This window comes from Fukomys damarensis, unplaced genomic scaffold (genome assembly GCF_012274545.1).
Source record: "Fukomys damarensis isolate Sample0158 unplaced genomic scaffold, DMR_v1.0_HiC HiC_scaffold_18, whole genome shotgun sequence".
Classification (NCBI taxonomy): domain Eukaryota; kingdom Metazoa; phylum Chordata; class Mammalia; order Rodentia; family Bathyergidae; genus Fukomys; species Fukomys damarensis.
Genome location: NW_022900930.1, coordinates 43,843,285 through 43,850,405, shown reverse-complemented (window position 1 = coordinate 43,850,405; position 7,121 = coordinate 43,843,285).

Here is a 7,121-nt window from a genome sequence, read left to right as displayed (position 1 = left end):
AAAAAAAAAAAAAAAAAAAAAAAAGTAGAGAAGAAAGGTTCAACAAGACAAAATAAGACTAGCATAATATTGATAATTATTGAAATCTGTTATTCTCTCTCAGTAGGAAGAGAGAGAAAATTTTCCATAGAAAGGAATTGATTTTTTAAGCCAAACTAAAGCTCCTGGAAACAGTAACATGATAGATGGGTGAGTATTCAGTGTGCCCCAAACACGTCAAGTCCTTGAATGTGAACAGATAGAAAAATTGAAGAACTTTAGAATATGTTAGAAAATTCTATAGTCAAATATATATGCTAAAAATTTCAGAGTAATCATGGAGAGACTAAAAATCTATTCTATAGCTTCCAAATCATATTAAAACTTTGTCCGACTTTATAGCACAAATGAAGAAAACTGGAAGCAAATATAAAGGTTGCTGAGTGGTAAAGTTGTTTAATACGGATAATCCCAGCACTGGGGATGCTGACGCAGGAGGATCACCACAAGTTCAAGACCAGCCTGGGGTCCATAGTGAGTTCAGGACAGCCTACCTCAAAAAAGACCCTACCTCAAAAAAACCAAAGTGTGGGGGGTGCAGTAGATTCAGTGGAGTGCAAAGACCTGGAAATAGTGGTGGGTGGTCTTGTGAAACTCGTTGGTAATGGGCCCTAATCAAAGCTGGGCTTCAGGGGTAGCAACACCTGGGATATTCTTGGGACAACCTGATTCTTCCCACACATGTACTGTGATCCTAGGTGTGCGGTGATCCTAGGGGTGGGCCTGGGCCTGTCAGAAACCATGTCAGTATTTGATCAAGGCTCTGTGGGCCAAGGCAGAGGCAAGGAGGAGCAGGATCCAAGGGGCCTGACTGGAGTGTGTCAGGAGCGGCTTCATCCAGAACGTGGGTGAACAAGGCCTTGAACTCAGAGCCCTGGCAGCCTTCAGTCTCAGGCCCCACGCTCAGTCGCAGTGCTATTGCTCATCAGCTCAGTGTCCCTCTGTGTCACACGGAGCCTGCTGCCAGGGGCAGAGCTGAGATTCAGGGAAGCATGTAGGCATCCCCGGACCTTTGAAAGTCTACCCTGACTCCCACAGCCCAGGCAGGAAAGAGCTCCTCTCTGGTCCCTGGACGCAGCTCTCCTTCCCTTCAGCACCAGGAGGCCTGGGCCTGGCTCTGCTTGCTCCAGACACCACAGGCACTCGGCCACTTTTCAGTTCACATCTCCAAAGTCTCTGCCATCACCAGCACATGCCTTGCAAGTTTGAGGTGTGATCAGAATCTATGGTGAGGATTTACATTTACAAAATTGTATTATAGTCATATTAACACTATTAATCCCTCTCTCTTCAAACACACTTACCCCATTGCCCATCTTGTCACTTCCTGAAGCCATCCTGGATGAGGGTCTTTAAAAGGTGTGATCACAGATGTGGTGCATGCTGCTGCCAAGTGCCACCCAACAGAGAAGAAGGCTCATGAAAACATCATGGTGCATCCTCACTGGATCTAGCACTGTGCAACTTCTGGCTCTTGCCCAAAGTCAGAATGACCATGAAAGGTAAACATTTTGAATTGATTCAGAACATTAAAAAAAAAAAATGGCATAGTGGTAGAGACCACAAATCCCTGCCCACAGAACAACAGGAAAGGCACACATGGGACACATCTTGGTATTCTATACCAAGAATGTGATCCTTGCATAAACACCCAAGCAGGGAGCAAGCTCTAGTAATTTATTAAAAACAGACACGTGTAGGCATTGCATTGTCAAAATCTGCTGCTGTACCTCATTATCCCAGTGCGGTTTAGTGGTTAATGTGTCAAAGTCCCCTTTAAGACAGGGGCCAGAGAGCTTCCAAGATGCCCAGCACATGGGAGCGGTGGGAGGGCGGCACCTGCAAGAGGACACCGAAGTCCTGGGCCCCTTCCCCATACCTTGCCACAGATTCCTCTCCACCCAGCTTCCCTCCTTTGTAATATCCTTTACAGAAATGGTTGAATGTAAGTCATGTGTTCCCGAGTTCTGTAGACTCCCGAAAACATTTCAGAACCAAGGAGGGGGTGCAAGAACCTCCGATTCGCAGCCAGTTCGGACAGAAATTGTGAGTGACCTGGATCCTGCTAGTGTAGATTACATCTGAAGTGGGGGCAACCGTGTGGGACTGAACCCTTAACCTGTGGAGTCTTCCCTGATTCTAGCTGGAGTCAGAACAGAACAGGATTGCAGGGCAAAAGGTGGCGCTGGAGAACTGGTGTGGCATCTGTGTCAGGAGTGTTCTGTGTATCGAGCGTTGAGAACACTGTGGGAGAAACAGTTTTTTCCTACTATGCACAGCGTACTCTTCCCTCTGCACCCCCATCACCAACCATGGCTGTCCGTTACCATCAGCACTGTCACTATTATCGCCATCACTCAACACCACTGCCACCGTCATCGTTGCCAACCCCAGTGGGACACAGCCCACAGGCCACACTGCAGTGGCAGAGAAGGGAAGGTAGAGTAGCTCCTGGCCAGATGGGGAAGCTGATTATCAATGCCTCCATGGACCCGTTTCTCTATCCCACCCCCTTACACCCCAGACCCTCCACTTTCAGTCATCCTGTTCCCTTCGTCTTCATGCACACATTCTGCAGTAGAAATTGATGCCATGTGTTACCTCTCCAAAGCAGGGTCGACAAGCTTAGACTTCAGCTATGGGATTGAAAAAATAACTCTGACCCCCAACAGGGGTGGCGAACCTGTGGCACGCAAGCCGCAGTGGGCTGTTTATATCATTGAAATCTCTAAAGCGTTCACCATCACTATCCTATGATATAAGAAATGAGGAAAGATGTTTTTGATAAAGGCCACTGTCCAAGAGAGCACTGGGATGAGGACTGACCCAAATGAAGAGGGGAAGCACTGGCTGCAGCAACACAAAGTAAAACACAGGCACAGTTGTGAGAGTTAAGAGACCAGAAACATATCAAAAGCCCTGCAGACACCCACAGGATAGATCCCCTCCACACACTGCAGAGGGGACATCAACAAAAGTCATTCAACCTTCAACTTCCGGCCTTTGACCACCACATATCAGTCCCATGGCTTTTCCTGACCTTTGGATGTGGTGTAAATGGGAATGACAAAAGATATCTCTTGAGACAAGACCCTCTCTACCAGGATCCCTCTGCAAGACTCATTGGCATCTCATCTTCTTTGTCCAAAGGAGCTGGGTGCTAAGCTGGGGTCTGAGTTAGTGGAACATCAACCATCCTGAGACAGAGCATGTCCCTGCAGGAGGACACTCAGAGCTCAGTTAACTGTCTGTACCACAACCCAGGAGAGAGGAAAACCTGCTGAACTATATATATACCCAGATGAGAGGATCAGGGGATGAACTCAACCACACCGCAAGAGGAAGACAGTCGGTCTCCAACCAGACCCCAGGAAGATCCTGGACCTGGTTTCCAAACCACAGGGTGGGAGGTCAGGTATTTAGCTCATTGGTTCGGCCATCTGCCTCTCAAGCACAGGTTCCAAGTTTGATCTCTGGTACCAAAACAAAACAAAACCAACCACAGGGTGAGTGCCACCCATCCCCAATGAGGATGCTGGAGTTGATTTCCCAACCAAAGAACGGTGTCCAGCCACACCCCATGGGTGCTGGAGGTGACTCCCCAAGTACAGGGTGGGTATCCAGTCACATTCCAAGTAGATGCTGAAGGCGGTTTCCACATCACAATGTGATATTCAGCTACATTCCGTGAAGATGCTGAAGGTGGTTTCCCAACCACAGAATGGGTGTCCAGTTATATTCCATGAAGATGCTGGAGGGAGTTTTGCTACCACAATGTGAAGGTTTAGCCATACTACATGAAGATTCTGGAGGTGGTTTTCCAACCACAATGGGAAGGTTCATTCACATTCCATGAAGATTCTAGAGGTGGTTTCCTAGCCACAATGTGAATGTTTATCCACTTCCTTGAAGATGCTGGAGATGATTTTCCAACCATGGTTTTAAGGTTCAGCCACACCCCTTGAAGATGGTGGGCATGCTTCCTCAACCACAACGTGAAGGAATAGTCACCCCATGAAGATGGTGGAGGTGGTTGCCAACCACAGAAGGGATGTGCATTCACATCCAGGATGGTGTTTGATGCAGTTTCCCAATCACAATGAGATGTTCAGCCATACCAGATGTTAATTCCGGAGGTGATTTCTTAACCAGAGTGTGGAAGTTCAGCCACACCCATTGAAGATGCTGGAGGTTTCCCTACCATAATGTGATGATGTTCAGCTACATCCCATGAAGACGGTGGAAATTGCTGGGCGTGGTGGTGCACGCCTGTAATCCCAGCACTCAGATCGCTTTGAGTTTGAGACCAGCCTGGGCTACAGAGTGAGTTCCAGGTCAGTCTCAACTACATAGTGAGACCCTGTCTCAAAAAAAAAAAAAAGTGGAAATGGATTTTCAACCATTGTGAATGTTCAGCCACAGCCCATAAAAATAGTAAAGATGATTTCATAACTACAATTTAAATGTTCAACCTATGATGTTTCTGGAGGTGCTTTTTTGTTTTGTTTTTGGTACCAGAGTTTGAACTCAGGTCCTTGTGCTTGCAACGCAGGCCACTGAACCGCTGAGCTAAATCCCCAGCCCTGAAGGTGCTTTTAAAACACAGAATGAAGGTCCAGCCACAGCCCATGAAGGTTCTGGAGGTGGTTTCCCAACCACAGTGTGAATGTTGAGCCATAGCCCATGAAGATGCTAAAGGTGGTTTCCCAGTCACAGACTGGTCATCCACTCCCCTTGAAGATGATGGAGGTGCTTTTCTAATGACAGTATGAAGGCCTAGTCACACTCCATGACGATGCTGGAGGTGGCTTCCTAACCACAGTGTGAATGTTCAACAACACCTCATGATGATACCAGAGGTAGTTTCCCAATCTCGATGTGAAGGTTCAGTCATATCCCATAGATTCTGGAGATGGTTTCCCAGCCACGTGAATGTTCAGCCACACTACGTGATGATACTGGAGGTAGTTTCTCAATCACAGCGTAAAGGTTCAGCCACACCCCATGAAGATGCTGGAGGTTGTTTGCCAACCACAGCATGGTCTAGACACAACCCATGAAGATGATGGTGGTGTTTCCCAACCACAAGTAAATGTTTAGCCATACCTCATGAAGATGCTGGAGGTGTTTTCCTAACCACAATGTGAAGGTTCAGCCATAGTTGATGAAGATGCTGGAGGTGGTTTCCAAAACAATGTGAAGGTTTGGAAATACCCTAAGAATAATCTGGTGGTGGCTTCCCAACCACTATGTGAATGTCCAGCCATAACTTTGAAGATCCTGGAGGTGCTTTCCAAACTGGAGCATGAAGGTCCAGCAACGCCCCCACGATGGTGTTTGAGGTTCTTCTCCAACCACTGTGTGAAGGTTCAGGCCCAGCCTGTGATGCTGCTGGAGGTGCTTTCTCAACCACACTGTGAAGTTCAGACAGGTCATGAAGATTCTGGAGGTAGTTTCCCAACCACAGTGTGAATGTTCAGTACACTCTATGAAGATGAAGGAGGACTTTTTAAGCCACAATATGAAGGTTCACCCATATTTCATGAAGGTGCTAGAGGTGGTTTCCCAACCAGTGTGAAGGTTTAGGAATAACCTAAGAACATTGTTGAGGGAATTTCCCACAGTATGAATGTTCAGCTAGTCCACAGAGATAGTAAAGTTGGTTTCCTAAACACAATGTTAATATTCAACCACATCCCATGATGATCCTGGAGGTGCTCTCCCAAGCAGTGTGATGGTCAAGAAACACTGCATCATGATTCTGGAGTTATTTTCTGAACTACAATATGAATGTGAGCCACCCCACTTAAAGGTGGCACAGGGGCTTTCCAAAGCACAGTGTGCATGTTCTGCCACACTGCATGATGATGTGGTAGGTACTTTCCCAACCACTGTCTGAACGTGCAGATGTACCCCATGATGATGCTGGAAGCGCTCTCCCAACAATGCGAATGTTCAGCCACTCCCCTTGAAGATGGTAGAGGCAGTTCTCAACTACAATGTGCAGGTTCAGCCACATTCATTAAAATACTTTAAGTGAATTCCCAACCAGTGTGAAGGTTCAGGAATATCCTAAAATATCCTGAGGTTTTCCATTCACACTGTGGATGTCAAGAGTGACTCTTGAAGATACTGTAGGTGCTTTCCTAACAGCAGTCTGAAAGTTGAGTCATACCCCATGAAGATCCTCAAAGTGGTTTACCCACCACAGTGTGAATGTTCAGTCATAAGACAATGAAGATCCTGGAGTTAGTTTCCCAGTGTGAATTTTCAGTCCCAGCCCATAAAGAGGCTAAAGGTGGTTTCCTAACCACAATGTGAATGTTTAACCACACTCTATAATGATGCTGGAGGTGCTTTCCCAACCAGTCTGAAGGTCCAGCCACACCCAAAGATGATGCTGAAGGTTCTTTCCCAACTAGAGTGTGATGATCCAGGCACATCTCATGAACATCCTGGAGGCTGTTTCCCAACCACAGTGTGAATGTTCAGCCACAGTACATGATGATAGTACAGGTCATTTCCTAAACACAGTGTGAATGTTCAACCACACATTATGATGCTGGAGGCACTTTTGCAACCACAGCATGAAGGTCCAGCCACACCCCATGATGTTGCTGGAACTGCTTTCACAACCACAGTGTGAAAATTCAGCCACAGCCTATGAAGATGCTGGAGGTGGTTTCCCAATGAGTGTTGAGGTTTAGCAATACCATAAGGATATTCTGGTTGTGGTTTCCCAACCAGTGTGAATGTCCAGCCTTAACCCTTGAAGAGACGCTAGAGGTGCTTTCCCAAATGTACTGTGAAAGTTCAGTCAACGCCCATGAAGATCCTTGAGATGGTTTCCCAACCACAGTGTGAATGTTGAGCCACAGCCCACGAACATGCAGAAGGTGGTTTCCTAACCACAATGTGAAGGTTTAGTCACATCCATAAGATTCTGGAGGTGGTTTTCCAACCACGACTTGAATATTCAGCAACTCCCCTTGAAGACACTGGAGGTACATTCTCAACCATAGTATGAAGACCCAGCCACATCAAATGATGGTGGAGGTACTTTCCCAACCACAGTGTGAAGG